The sequence below is a fragment of the Eublepharis macularius genome, chromosome 3 (genome assembly GCF_028583425.1).
Source record: "Eublepharis macularius isolate TG4126 chromosome 3, MPM_Emac_v1.0, whole genome shotgun sequence".
In the NCBI taxonomy this organism is placed as follows: domain Eukaryota; kingdom Metazoa; phylum Chordata; class Lepidosauria; order Squamata; family Eublepharidae; genus Eublepharis; species Eublepharis macularius.
Genome location: NC_072792.1, coordinates 40,303,999 through 40,320,153, shown reverse-complemented (window position 1 = coordinate 40,320,153; position 16,155 = coordinate 40,303,999).

Below are 16,155 nucleotides of genomic sequence, written 5' to 3'. Positions count from 1 at the left end.
CAATCTTCATGAACGGCAGCCAAGATGATGGTGAAGGGAACCTCTGGCTTTCCTAGCATGGTTCAGATATAAGACCAAACCGTGATTTGATTTTACATGCATCTCCCCTCCTCTCTTCCCCTCACAGAATCAACGCATTACATCTGTGTTAGTGTATAATTTGTCATTGCCAAGTTTACTAACTGACAAACTAGAATTACAACAAAACAAAGCAGGAGGAGGTTGTATGTAAGCGAAAAGCTGGAAACCTCTGGAAAGAAAATGTTGCAGATTTTTATATTATGCAGTTGACACTGTCTAGAAAATGTACTCCTGGACATCTCTTAGATTTTATAAAGTGGCCATTGTATCAAGATATTATCCAAAGAGAACTTTTTGCAGAGTGTCATGTTATGATCACATGCTTTATGCTTACTAATTCAAATTGATTGCTATTTTGCCAGTATTCTGCTGTGGCTTCTTTACAAAACAAAGCAAGGATACCATTGAGCAATATTCCTTTTTTCAAAGTTTATGTCTGCCAAGTTTTTGAGTAAACTATGCGTAAATTTGCCCTCATTCAACCTCTAACTTTCCATACTTAATAACTGAAATAATTCAGTCAAACAAAAGTCAAATCAAACTTGATTTTTACCTAAGGTTGTTGTCTTGTTGAACTGAATGATCAAGACTGAATGGTACATATTCTAAGGCAGCAATTCTGTGCACCTGACTTGAGAGTAAGCTCCACAGAGCAAAGTGAGAGTAAATTCTGAGTAAACATGCATGAGATGGCTGCAATCCTATGTACACCTAGGAATAAGCCACATGGAGCTCGGTGGGGCTTACTGCTGAGGAAAGTTTAGATTAGGCTGCTTGTGTGAATTTACACGTGTATGTTCACTAGTTATTCTATTGTCTGGAGACTACTTGAATGGGAAAACATCCATTAAAGATCAGACACCACGGCAGGGGTTTCTAAATTGCCACATGTCATACAGACATTTTTGTGCTCAGCTGTGAGCCACTGAGTGACTCATTCTTAAGCTAGAATTTGACTTACTCTAGTTGCAAAAAAAAAAAACCATTTCAGGAAACTTCTACTCTTTGGACACTAGAGGGCTAGCATTACCTTACAAATTGATTTCTGCAAACAACAACCATCAGATAGTGTCAGCTTTCTGTAGGGTAGCAAACATTCTTTTTTTAAAAAATGTTCTGAGAAAGCTGGAGTCTTAGTACTTGCAGGAAAGTTTGCATGGTTTTGTGGTATCTCTAACTTGGTATTTCTATCACAGTTATAGGACGAAGTATTAGCCTTGAATTACCCCATCAAAATGTATTAGGAAATATTTTCAATAATTAGAAGAAACTGACTGCACAGATGTTATCACATAAGTCTGTGGCTGTAGTGAATTCTTCCTTAGTTTTGTAGACCATACCATGGTGGTATTCATAGCCAAACTATAATAATGTTAAAAATGAACGTGCCAGAATGCAACTTGATGAGGCCAAGCTGATGAAAATGGTGGCAGAGTTTATGTCTATCTAATAGCTGAGCCACGTGAGAGAATTTTAGAATCATTGATTTTCTTGTCCTTGAATGACAGGCAGCACCAGGCAACATTTCCTCATCTACACAATTATTAAGCAGGTAAAGCTTTTCCCACTTGTGTTGCTACTTGGCTGGGGGAGGGGAATGTCCTACCCCTTTAATAGAGGTGAATATACAGAACGTACAGAAGCTAGCAATTTTACAAAGGGAGCAGAATTGTAGTGTATTCCACTGTTTACTGTCTGTATTATATTGGTCTTACTGCTTTGTCTTCTACTTTTGTAATCCATTTTATGCTTTCTTTATGATACGTCACGTATGATCTTTTTTTTTTTTTTTGCACTTCTGTAAAAAAAAATGTAATCCTAGTCCAGTTATGTTATTTATCGGATGCTGCATTGTTTACAGATGATAGATAGATAGCTAGATAGATAGATAGATAGATAGCTAGCTAGCTAGCTAGCTAGATAGCTAGCTAGCTAGCTAGCTAGCTAGCTAGCTAGCTAGCTAGCTAGATAGATAGATAGATAGATAGATAGATAGATAGATAGATAGATAGATAGATAGATAGATAGATAGATAGATAGATAGATAGATAGATAGATAGATAGATAGATAGATAGATAGATAGATAGATTCTGCCTTGAGTCTCGGCAAAAAAGGCAGCCTATAAATAAAGTAAATAAAATAAATAGTAAAGAGTCCAGTAGCACCTTTAAGACTAACTAACTTTATTGTAGCTTAAGTTTTCAAGAACCACAGTTCTCTTCATCAGAAATGACATCATTTGGTGTTGGCTGTAGATCAAACTAATATTCAAGGGGCAGTCAGGAGGCCCATTTTAAAGGCAGGCAATCCTGTTCATAAGCATGCTGAGAAAACTTCCCCTTGCATCCTTATTGTAGCCTGTAAAGGCACAGAAGCCCTTCCATGACCTAAATGGACAACCCAATACTGGGCGTCAAATGTGTTTCTGAGATGAATGGTTCACAATCTTGTCCCTCTTGTGGGTAGAGCCATCATGTCAAAAATCAATCTGTGTTTATCATATGCCTATATGATTTCCCTGTATGTTTATCATATAGGTAAATGTTTACTTCCTGACACCTCAAAATGGGCAGGGTTTTTTCCCACTTTGCCAGAATCTTTCTCATTGACAATGCTGGCATGTAGTATAAATGAGAAGAACTTTGGACCGCAGAAGCTCCATGAGAAACATGGAATGAAATCAATGTTTGCTTGAAGAAGAAAGAAGAAGAAGCAATGTCCTGCTGAGAGAAACAACTGATGCAGGAGAAGGTGGGGGATATGTTATTGATCGCAGGTGACCCAAACAAAAATAAAAACCTTGATTCAATGAAGTAACTTGCCCGGGCCGTCATACTTCTTCTTTGCACAGGGATTCACTATGGTCATTGTAATCTCCAGAGCTGCTTTCCGCGTTTGATAGGCAATATTGAATACAACTGTGCTTTATCACCCATTGTGTTTCTGAAAGTGAGCTGGTATGGAGCAGGAAACAGTGAAAAAGAAAGAGGGGCATGTTTTCCCCTTCAGGTTAGTAGACAGAAAGAGCCTTTGCTTGGCTTGTCTTCTTCCTAATTTTTATATGTTGTACATCAAGACAATGTGAATGGGCCCAGAATGGGATAGTTCATTCTTATTCAGCACTGTACACTAGATCAGGTTATTGATTTATCTTCAGTTTGTAGATAAAACCCAGACTAAGGAGGAAACTGTTTTCACACTTGACCTCCGGCATGTTCATCAGTGAATTGTTTCCTAGCAGGGTCTCCGGCATCTGTTCTTAACCTTTATCTGTTGGTACCTCTTTGCCCACAGCATGAACGTACCACATATGGTTATATCTTCCTCGCCACCCATTAATTGGACATTACAAAATACAGTACATTCAGCTAGAAATTATAAAATCAATGTTTCTTTTCTCTCTTTAAAAAAAACACTTCTCATCATTTATCACAGCTTTTCTACTTTCTTCTTGCTTGCTTTGAGTAATCATTGCTCACAGGAAGCAGAAGTTTTTTCTGGAGAGAATCTTCAAGACTTTGTTCTCAGTTGCCATCAATGAAGTTGAAGAGATCTGAAATAACATTGGGAAAAGAAGTAAATGGTTGATTAAATCTTGCCTCGCTAATCTTTTTATAGTGAGGAACCAAGAAATGATCACATTTTCAGAAAAACACATGGTACAGTCTGGACTGTTTTGAAATGAAGGTGCAGATTTCATGTTTAAATGCCATCCTATTTTATTATTAGGTTTTGTAATACCCTGCAGTCTTGTATTCATTTGAGTAATCCTGTTCAAACATGATTCTAATATCATCTGGAGAGGGTAGAGGAGGGAAATTAATCTTGCAACCAATTGAAATGATTAAACAGTAGAATAACTATAATGAAAACAAAGCAATTACTAAATAAAGCAAATATAATCCAAATACAGTTTCTATACATGCCTTTTACTCTGAAGTGTTAGGGTGAGACATGAAAAGGTGATTCTCACATCATACTCTTTTGTTTTTATGGAGTCGTTAGGGCAACGTCCAATAATTTTCGTACTGAGCATTTCGGGGTACAAACGGTACAAATAGCATTTATCGTGTATAGCCAAAGGCCATTACAATCAAACACAAAGAATGTAAAACATACATTGTAAATGACACTGGGGAAACCAAGTCATAATGTCTGGGTGCATATTCTTGGAAATGTTATTCAGAATTCTTTATTCTTTTGGGATGGGTCCCAATCTTTTGATCTAATTTATAATACATAAATTACAACAAAGAAAATTTTCAGTTGCATCATAATTGTCAGAACCATCTTTTGTGGAAGTATCCCTTTTAGCCACGATGTATTCAAAATGTTCAACTCAATCATCCCCATCCCATGTTCACACTCATTTTATTATTGCACAAACTCTTCTGGTAGATTTGCATTCATGAGAGACTTTTGGATCCCCGCATTTCACGATATGATGTTGCAAATGAGAACAGTTTTTCTATAATGTGACTTTAACAATATTTGGATGGGAATTTAGGGAGTAAACCCTAGCATGTCTGCTCAAAAGTAAATCTTTATTCCACAGGGCTTACTCCCAGGAAAGTACAAGCTGTAATTTGTCATGTGCAGCATCCCTTGTGTTTATAGTATTTTTGTTGTTTGTTTGTCGAATGCACAGAATATACTGTGGACTTCATCATACACAGCACTGTTATCTTTATTTGTGTGGGTTGGGACTGTCAGTTGATCACAAAAAACTGGCCAAATATATCCCTGCACCATTAAAAACAGGCTGTCTCACAGAACTCAGCAGGTAAAGCTTTTCACAGTGTGGTGGCCAGCATTAGCAACTGCTAAAGCTTGCAGATCAAACAGCCCCTAAGAGCACAAGAACAGGGATCACTGAGAAATTTGGCATCCCTGTTACGGATGAATATCCCACGAAGATATAATTGACTTTGCAAAGTTCCAAAGACATGCCGAAATTATTTGTATTTTTAAAGAATTCTTTGTGGTAATAAGGCTACTGGTTGGTTTTGAAAACTAGGGTCTATTTGTACTTTGGGGGGTGGGGTGGGAAGTGTTTGCCTTTTAAGATTGCATTAATCATATTTCACTCTTACAGTAGCTGGAAGTACAGAAAAAGAATACAAATAAATCAGAAGGATTAATATTTTCAAAGACTTCCCTTGAATGCTGTCGCAGAAACTGCCTGGCTGGTCCCATGCTGAGATCCATATCTGTCTTGGCATCTTGTAGTATTTCAACTTTTATCTTCTGCTTCAGTGACAAAAGTGATGCCTGTGAAGGTACTGCAAGACACGGTTACAGTTCCATTGTTCTTTGATCCTTATTGCCTATAGAAATGGGATGCTACAAGAACTCCTACAAGAATTTTCTGGACAGATTCCTGTGCCTAATGATGATTACTCATTTGGAGTGCTAAAAAGAAAAATCGTTACCATTCCTTTTGGTGTTATTTTTGTACTTGTTTCTTCGTGTCTTTTAGAGTGCTTATGCGCATGTTTCCCTTATTAATCTCTGTTCATTTCCTTGCTCATTTGTTCACTTACTCATTTACATAACTTAGACTCCCTATATCTATTATGTCACCCACTTCCTTCTTTACTTTCTGTTCCTCGCTTTCTTTTCCTTACTCATTTCCAAAATAGACATTACACGATACCCATACCAATACATTCCAAGTACATTGTTTGATAACAAATTGTATTCATGTAGCACAGTCCTATGCACTGTGAAGTTTAGTACATGTAGGCTGATTTTGCACACATTGGATAATGCACTTCCAATCCTCTTTAGAGATCATTTGGAATTGAATTTTTTGGGTGTGAAACAAAAAAATCCAATTCCAAACGATTGCTAAAGTGCATTGAAAGTGCATTATCCAACGTGTGTGGAATCAGCCATACAGAAGAATGGGCAAGATTTCTGTGATGTTTTATTTCCTTTATGAGACTTATATTATACTGCATCCCTGACTTTCTTAAGGCCAAGCTACAAGTGATGAATGACACAGGTCGGACACTTGTCAGCTTCCCTCAAGTTCTGATGGGAAATGTAGGTCTTGCAGCTTGGCCCTCAGACTGCTGTCCAATGGACTTTTCAACTGTCACTTGTCCAATATTCCACCAAGCTGCCTACCTTTCCATCCTCATATGGACACCAAGGTGGCTAACAAATTAAAGCAGATTAAAATTTTATCTTCAATTGAATACAAAAAAATAAAACCAACAGTTAAAACATTGGGGAAGGAGGAGAGATCATTGAAGAAATGCCAAGCCAAGTAAGAAAAGTCTTCACCCACCAGCAGAAGATGGCAACAAAGGCGGCAGGTGAATCTCCTTGGGGGAAGAGTTCCAGAGACTTGTTGCCACTGCTGAGAAGGCCCTCTCCTGGTTTGTCAGCCTCATAGTCTCAGGGCCAAGCTAAAAGTGACGAATGACACTTGAACGGCAAGTGGATCAAGTGGAGGGCAAGCGAACAGGGAGAAATACACTTACCATTCAAGTGTCATTCGTCACTTGTAGTTTGGCCCTCAGAAAGCAAGGGGGGCACAAAGCACGGCCTCCAAAGAGGATTGCAGTGGTCGGGTGGGTTCATAAGGGAGCAGGCAGTCCTTCAGGTATGTTGGTCCCAAACCATATAGGGCTTTGAATACCAGCATCAGCTCCCTGAATTGTGCTTGAAAACCAATTGGAAGACAGTGTTGATGAGCTGAGGGCCAAGCTACAAGTGACGAATGACACTTGAACAGCAAGTGTATTTCTCCCTGTTCACTTGCCCTCCACTCAATCCACTTGCCGTTCAAGTGTCATTCGTCACTTGTAGCTTGGCCCTGAGACTTAAGTGATAAGATCCCTATATGCCACTCCAGTCAACATCCTGGCTCCAGTATTCTGCACCAACTGAAATTTCCAAACACTTTTCAAAGGCAGCCCCACCTAGAGCACATTGCAGTAATCTAATATAGATGTAAACCAGGGTATGTATCGCAGTGCCCAGATCTTTTCTTCCCAGGCAAGTCTGTAGATGCTTAACCACAGCTGTCACCTGCTTATCCAGCAGTAGACCAGCATCCAAGAGCATCTCCAAACTACAGACCTGTTCCTTTGAGAGGAGTGCAACCTCATCCAGAACAAACAGGTGTGACCTTAAATCCTGGGTCAGACCTTCCACTCACCAGTAGCTCCTCCATTTTGCTGAGATTAAGCTTCAGTTTATTAGCCCGCATCCACTCCGAAAATACCACCAGGCACCAGCTCAAAGTTTCTACAGCCTCCCTGGGATCAGCTGTAAGTGTGAGATAGAAGTGAGTGTCATCTGCATGTTGGTGCCAACTCAGCCCAAATCTCTGGATAACCTCACCCAGTGGTTTCATTTAAATTTTTAAAAGCACAGGGGACAAGATGGAACCTTGAGGAACTCCACAGGCCAAAGCCCAAGGAAATGAGCAGCAGTCTCCCACCACCACTTTCTGAAACCTACCCTCCAGGTAGGAGATGAACTACTGCAAAACACTGCCTTGGAATCCCAGCCCAGAAAGGTGGTCCAGAAGGATACCGTGACTGGTGGTATCGAAAACTGCTGAGAGATCCAGGAGAAACAACAGAATCACATTCCCTCTGTCAATCTCCCAGTGCAGGACATCCACCAGGGCAACCCAGGCTGTTTCAATCCCATAACCAGGCCCCAAGGAAAGGATCGAGATAATTTATCTTATCCAGGAAAGCTTGTAGTTATCTAGCCACCACTTTTCAATCATCTCGCTCAAGCATGCAACATTTGAGACTAATCGATAGTTGTTGAAATCTCCTGGTCCAGGATGGGCTTCTTGAGAAGTAGATGCACCAGGACTCGGTTTAGTTTTCGCAGCCATGTCGGACGCTCCTCTCCGCAGGTCCGAGAGGAAGCATCCGAGCAGCCTGACCGGGCGGCTGATCTGCAAAGATTAGCCCCCAGGACTCCCAGGGAGGGAGTCAGGGTCCGGGACGCGGCGGGAAGAGCCCCCTGGAAATCGATGCAGGGGGTAAATTGCCCGTTTGTCCCCATGGAGGCCGGCAGACGTGCGTGGCACCTTGCGTGCTGCCAGGCCATGGAAAACGGCAAAGAACAGGACTAGGCGGAAGCCTGTGAATAAGCGAATCCCTTCTGTTATTACAAGCGCATGTGAAGGAGTGGTGGGATCTGAAGTTAAGAAGACTCGGATTTCTTCCCCCTCGCTGAGTTTCGGAAGGTTGGCGGTCCCCCCCCCCTAAAATGGCAGCGAAAAAGCAGAGTCCTGCTTTGGGCAAGTCAATTTCGGCTGCCCTGCAGGGAAGAGGGGAGTCGCTCGAGGAGCTGGTGAAAAGGTCGGTTATCGAAGCCATAAAACCCTTTGTTGACAAGCTGAATGAAACAGATCAAAGGGTGGGCTTAATTGAGAGCGATGTGAAAGCCATCAAGGAAGTAGCGGGGGGGCAGAGAAGTCTGCTTGGGAAAATGCGTCACTCATGAGAGCAACGAACAAGGAGCTAAAGCTGGTGGAAAACCAGCTGATCGGGCTGCAAGTGGAACGAACACAGACTATTTTGTGCCTCCAGAATGTTAAAGAGGAGGAAAACGAGGATCTAAGGGATCTTGCCTCGGAATTATTGGCGACACCCGCGAGGGCAACTAAAGAAGAAGTAAAAAGCGCCATTTTGGAAGTCTGTCGGGCTTCTTCAAAATATGCAACGAAGCGGCAGCTGCCTCACGAGATCTTTATTGAGTTTTCATCTAGGAGGGTCCGGGACACTATCCTATACAACTCATATAATGCGGACTTGGACTTTCTGGGAAATAAAGTCAAGATACTGAAGGATGTTCCATTTCTAGTTCGGAAAAGAAGATTTAAGTATAAAAGGCTGGCAGCTCTCCTGAGGGAACGTGGGATAAAGTATAAATGGCTATTTCCGGAAGGAATTCGGTTCAGTTACAAAGATCAAGCTTACAAGATAAATTCAGAAGATCAGCTAAGGGATTTTGTGGACAAAAATCAAGAATTTGGGCAAGACACCAAGCAAAAAGAAGAAGATCCGAAGCCTGAAGGGAGGGGGGAGGCAACGAGCGCTGCGGCTGTAGCTGCTCAGAGAGAACTGCGTCCGAGGCCTAGGGGGGGGAAGAAGACTTAATTTGAATTGGAATTTGAATTATGGCAGTATGAAGGGAAAGCATTGTAGTGTAGTGTTTATTGTTTGTACGTTGCCTTCCCCTTTTTTCCACCCCCCCTTCCCTTTTTCTTTTTTCCTCCCCTTTTTCCTTCCCTTGTACTTTCGTAGTTTTTTGTAGGTTTCTGTTTTAGATATTAAAAAAAGAGAGAGAGAGAGAGAGAGAGAGAAGTAGATGCACCACAGCTTGCTTCAAGGGCGGGGTCACCTCTCCTTCTCTCAAGGAGGTACTAACCACCTCTTGGACCCAACCCCGCTGCCCCATAGATTTAATTAGTCATAAAGGGCAAGGGTCATACAAAAAGGAGGTAGGCCACAAACCTCCAAGGATCCTGTCCACACCCTCAGACTAAATATACTGAAAAGTATCCCAAACAACCAGACAAGTCAGTACCCTGGCACCAGATGATCCTGTCACTGTTAATGTAGAGTCTAAGTTGGAACAGATGGGAGAGATTTTATTTGCAAAGTGCTGAGCAAAACTACTGAGCAATCTACCTCCTCTTGCAGGCCAGGTCCCAAAAGCCTCTGACCACCTGAAAGAGCTCTGCTGGCCTACATTATGCAGACGCAACGATGGAGGGAAAGTGCTGTTTCATTGCTTGCCATCACTGCCATAGAGTATGATTTAAAATGAGCCCTTGGCAATGTCTTATCATATTTGTCCTGAGGCTTCCTCCAATGTCACTCTAGCCACCTCATTTGTCCTTTCATCACCTGTAGCCCTTCAGTAAACCAAGAGGTTACCTGGACTCTAACACCTGAGAGAGGGCACATGGCAGCAATTTTGTCAACAGCCTGGGTCATTTCCTCATTCCAAAGGTCAACCAGGGCATTGCCAGGAGCATCAATTTTATTAACAAAAAGATCCCCTAGAACAGGGGTCCTCAACTTGTGGCCTGTGGGCTTCATGTGGCCCCTGATCAGCCCATGGCGAAGCGTGAGAATGCTCCTGGGGCAGTGCAATGATGTCAGTAACATCGTTGCACTGCCCTGGGAGTGCGCCCTGAGGTCCGTTCTATGCCTTCCTCCCCCGCCAGCAAGGTAAGTGGAGACAGGGGCAGAGGGTAAAAGCAGAGGATCCCCCACCCCCACTGGGGGGGGATGGGATCCTATCCCCCTCCCACTCCAGCTAGGAGTCTTCTCATGCATCCATGATTGCAGGAGCCAGTGAGTGACCTCTTGGGTTGAGAGGGAAGTAGTACTCTCTTAGCAGGGAAGCTTATGGGTTTACCCTTCCCACATCTTCCTCCAGCCAAGTTCCCCTGTCCCCGGCATTTCCCTGCTCAAGGTGGGAGGCTACCCTTTCATTAGCTCTCTCTCTATCTGCCCTTTTTTGTAGGGTCCCCAAAATGTTAGCATGTGTAGATTTAAATCTCAAGGCAGTGTATTTATTAAGAAACTAGTAACAAAGGCCATTGTGGGAAAAAATACAACGGGCTCTAGAAAGGGGAGGGCGGGCAGGCAGGCATTGCCTTCTCCTCCTCCATGACTGATCCTGGCCAGGTGAAGGTGAGGGGTGGACATTGCCACCTTCTCCATTCCTGATCCCAACTGGGTGAAGGCGGGGGGCAGACATTGCCACCTGCTCCTCTCCTGATCCCAGCTGGGTGAAGGCGGGGGGCAGACATTGCCACCTGCTTCATGCCTGATCCCAGCCTGAGCTTCTCATCATGGCCTGCTCTCTGGAGGGAGAGCTGCCTCTTCTGGGCTTCCCTCTACTGCAGCACCCTCTGCTGGTGCACCAGGGTAGGAAGTGAGTTGTCTGGAACACAGTTAGCTTTTTATATAGTAGGATAAATCTCAAAGTATTCAATGTATTTAGGATTGCAACTCTGCCATCTGGTAGGTCAGGTTCATAATCTATACCTAGCCTATACTTATGACCCAATACTCCTTAGAACTGTAGAGGCAGGGTATCTTCTTTTCCTTGCCATGGTCGAAATGAAAATCCCCAGCTAATAGCAGCTACAATGGGATGGATTTGATGGGGAAGGGAAGAGTTAGACCCCTAAAACTATACTTCTCATATCTTTATTTATTCAAGGATAATATTGAAACTCTGAAACTGCTGCTCTGCTAAGAATTCGGTAAGATGATGTCTGCAAATGAAAGTGCTGTTTCAAAAAAACAAAAAATTGCAGATGAGCACTGTTTCTTTAATGGCAAATGGACTAAAGCAGTTTGAAACTGTCTCATTATTAAAGGAATACAATGTTAAAAGGCACTTTGAATTCTGTCACAAGAGCTACTCAATATATCGAGGGGTGAGCGTGAACAAGATATATTCTCTTAAGAAATCAATATTTTTGCAGCAAAATGGTTTTAGAAAGCACTTTGAAGAGAACCAGTCTACTGTGAGGGCCAGCTATCATATTATTAAATGTATTGCTGAGAGTGTAGGCCATTCACTGATGATGAATTTGTTAAAAAGTTCATGGTTAAAGTAATGGAGGAAATGTGCCCTCATAGGGTATTTTGTTGTGGGGATAATAATAACATACTTTGTAATCCGCTCTGAGTGGGCATTAAGTTATCCTGAAGGTTGGTATATAAATTGAATATTGTTGTTGTTGTTGTTATCTGTGATTCTGTAGTAGTTCAAAGGAGGAATCAGCTGCCTAGGGTGGTGGTGAGCTCCCCTTCACTGGCACTTTTCAAAAAGAGGCTGGGTGAATATTTGTCAGGGATGCTTTAGGCTCATCCTGCATTGGGAAGGGGGTTGGACTAGAAGGTCTGTATGGCCCCTTCCAACTCTGTGATTCTGATATCTTGTGTTAGTTGTGTCAGTTCATGTGCATCTACAATCACCAGGCATTTTGAAGAACTAGAAGAAAAGCAAGTTTGGTGTAGTGGTTAAGAGCACAGAACTCTAATCTGGAGAACCCGGTTTGATTCCCCACTACTCCACTTGAAACCAGCTGAGTGATCTTGGGTCAGTTACAGCTTCTAGGAGCTCTCTCAGCCCCTCTCGCCTCATAGGGTATTTTGTTGTGGGGATAATAATAGCATACTTTGTAATCTGCTCTGAGTGGGCATTAAGTTGTCCTGAAGGTTGGTATATAAATCAAATGTTGTTGTTTTTGTTTTTGTTTTTGTTGTTATATAGCTGCATATGTCACTAATTGTCAAGGCAAAAAGTTTTTTTCCCCTTTGGCATTAGAGGTGAGTAATGACATTATAGACACCACTCAACGACTAATATTTATCAGGGGGATAGTTCCTGCTTCAGAATTACAGAAGAGTTGTGTGCACTGCAGAGTTTGAAAGGTTCTACAACTACAGAAAACATATTCTTGAAGGTGTGTGAATCAATAGAAAATCTTGGTCTGAGTTGGGATAAATTGAAAAGGATCACAACTGATGGTGCAAGAAATATGGTTGGAAGTAAAACTAGTGTCATTGCAACCATCAATGAAGAGATACTGAAATTAAATGGTACACTTTCCATACAATTTCATTGCATCAACCATCAGCAAGCCTTGCGTAGTAAGATTTTTCAGTAGGAAAGTGTGATGCATATTTTTGTATCCAGCATTAATTACATCAGGCATCATGGCTTTACTCAGCATCAGTTTCATCTTTAGTTCTTCCCAGGAAGGTTTAATCAAGCTTTCTCAATTTTACTGTCTCGCCTCTGGAGACAACCATCAAGTTTTGGGAGCAAGACATTAGCTTTGCCACAGGATACGCTTTGCTCTATAATTCGGTTGTTCTGCCATGTGCTTGGTGTGTGTCCTGGGATCTCCCCCCATGCACCCTCAGACTCAGGTCTGAGCCCCCTCCTTCTCCCTGCCACAAAGTGAATGTTGCTCAAGGCTGCTACTCTACAGGACATCCTCCTCTTCTCATAGACTGGTAAATATAACCCAATTCCAAATCTAAGTCCTATTTTCCCCACTGTTTTCTAGTTAGCTTTGTGTGTGTGTATGTGGTGTGCATTTTGTGCAATTGATCCTTATTATTTTATAAATAAAAATCCTATTGGTTAAACATTTGCCTGCTTATTGAAAGAGTTCTCTACAGGGACAATCATTGTATACATAGGTGTAATACCTTGCAGTTACCTGCCCCTCACTGCCTCTTTTTGCATGCTAATTTAAGTAACATGATGGACCAGTTGCTCTTGCTAGTTCAGATCTGAGCCAGGGAAAATCGGCTCATTGTGTTGCAGTATTTATTTATGGTGGTATTTTCAGAGAAGTTGTTATCAGCCATGCTCTCCCTCTTGTCAGAGCTTTCCTTTCCCAACTGAAAAAAATGAAGTTGGGTAAGAATGAGTACCTCCTCTCTTGTCCCAGTAGAAGCAGCAGCCAGTCTTCCAGCTGGAAAGGTGTTTGTCAAGAGTGCAGCAGGAGGGAGGCTGTTTCCAAAACTTGGCCAACTTATCAGAGCTGCTTATTAAGAGCTGGCCAACAAGAATCAGCCTTGGAAAACGGTTGGAAAGGTTAATACCATTTTAGTCATTAGCATTGTGGTCCCTGGAGATTTATTTATTATTTATTTAACAACATTTATACCCTGCCTCTCTGCCCTTATAAGGGTCACCAGAGATGGTTGATGCAGCAGCCTTGCTAAAGCTAAGCAGGCCTGTATCAGGTTTCTGTGCATATGGGAGATTGCCAGGAAATCCTATATACATGCCTTAAGGTCCATGGGGAAAGTACAGTACAAAAATAATAAATATATGCATGTTTCCAGAAGTGGTATGGTGTGAAACAGCTGGATGAGTCACAGAGGCATGAAGTTTGAGAAGTTGCTGTAGCACATAGCTCCAGTATTTTTTTTACATGGTTTTGTCTCTGGCAAATTGTATGGTAGTTGTTTCACTTTGGATGAAGGCTGGTGGTAACTTGTCCACCATTGCACAAGTTGTACAGAGACAGGGGATGTGTGGATTGTTTATTGGAATGGCACAAAGTATGTGTCTATTACTGAATATATTATGGGAAGGATTTTTCCAATTAAATGCAAAAATATCAAGAGAAGACTCTGATTTTTGGCTTTGGAAAATGACACGATTTATTCCATTATTTATTCCATTACAAGGTCTCTTGCTGTCAAAGGTTGGGTGGTTTCTAAGGACTTTCAAGACTGGAAACCAAGTGAGCAAATTAAATGGGACAGGAGCGTAAAGTGAACGCTAGGCTTTCAGCTGTTCAAGAATGTTAAGCAAAACATAAACTGTTCTTTGAAAAGGTCACATACTAGAAGCCATCATTTTTAATAAGGCATTCCTCACAACACTTGAAGCAAAAGAACCAAGTTGTAAAATATTGTTAACAAAGGCTTCTGAATTGCCATGACGAAAGGACCTATGTTGTTTTTTATATGCTCCAACTGTTCCCAGTGCTGGTAAATCACTGTCTTTGTTTGGTCCCTTCTGTCTGTTTGTTTTTCAAGAATATTTTTTTGTAATTATTTGGGTTGTCATTCAAGCTCTCTTCAGGATCCCGAAGTTAAATCCCTGCTCAAAGAGGAGTGGATGCATCTCGACAGTTGTGCGCACAGTTGTCCTCAAACAGGTTGGCTGAGATATAATCACAAAAAGAGATGATCTCAAAATCCTGTTAGACCAGGTATTGCAACTGAATCAGGTTTCCTCCCCGCCCCTTCGCCCCCAGCAGAGTGAGGAAGCAGAGTGAGGAAGATCAGAGGGATCTTATTAGGGACCTAACATAATTGTGTATATATACAGAGAGAGAGATGGGGTGCTAGCTACGTGGCTAAAGAGTGGAAACAGTTCTATGGAACGTCCAAAAAGAAGGCAGAAAAGGTTGAGAATAGCATTCTACGGGACACACAAGCAGAGAAAGAAAGTAGAGACCCACATGCCCATCTAACTAGCTTTCCACATGCTGCCCCCTGCTGGAGCCTCTTTTCTTTTTTGTATACCAGATATCACATATTCCAACATCCTCACATGCCCACTTTGATGGCAATTTCCTGGAAAGCTGCTGGTGACACCAGGAATGAGCAACTCTGCCAGCTCCCCATTTGTCAACCATTATTTCCTCCCACTCTGCTCCAAGTTCACAGGAGGAAGCAATGGGTGGGTTAATGCCCATTGTTGGACCCATTGAACTGACTGACTCTACAGTTAGGGCTGCCAGATCTCGTACTATATTAATAGTCTTTCCTCTGGCAGCCCACTCCCCCTATTGTTCAGTAGGGTGGCAGGAGGAAAATGCCAGGAAATTCACCATCACTGAGCACACGGCATCACTTCCAGTGTAACCCCATAGACTGATGAGACCTCCCAGAATTACAACTGATCTCCATACGACAGATATCAGTCTCCTGGAGAAAATGGCTGCTTCAGAGGGTGGACTCTATGCCATTATACCCTGTTAAGGTCCCTCCCCTCTCCAAACCCTGCCTTCTCCAGACTCCACCTGCAAAATCTCCAGGAATTTACCAGTTTGCAGCTGTCAACCCTACCATAGAGTTTTAGCTAAAGCATCACCTCATCACTTCCAGGGTTGTGCTGGAAGTGATGTCATGCTGTTGAAGTAACTGTGATTTGAATCCTCCCCCCAACCCCCTGCAAATTGCCAGTTGGCTGGAGCACACAGCTAAATGGCACGTGTAGGCTCCACAGGACAATTACAGGACCCAATGGTGAAACTACACTATCTCGGGCTCTTACAGCTGCTCATCCTCCAACGTGATATATGCTGTCATGTGCCAACAATGTCCATCTGCTCTGTACATTGGACAAACCGGCCAACCTTTGTGCAAAAGAATAAATGGACACAAATCTGACATTAAAAATGGCAACATCCAGAAACCAGTGGGAGAACACTTCAGTCTACCAGGGCATTCCATCAAGGACTTAAAAGTCACTGTAGTTCAACAGAAGCCTTTCAAAAACAGAATCCAATGGGAAGCTGCTGA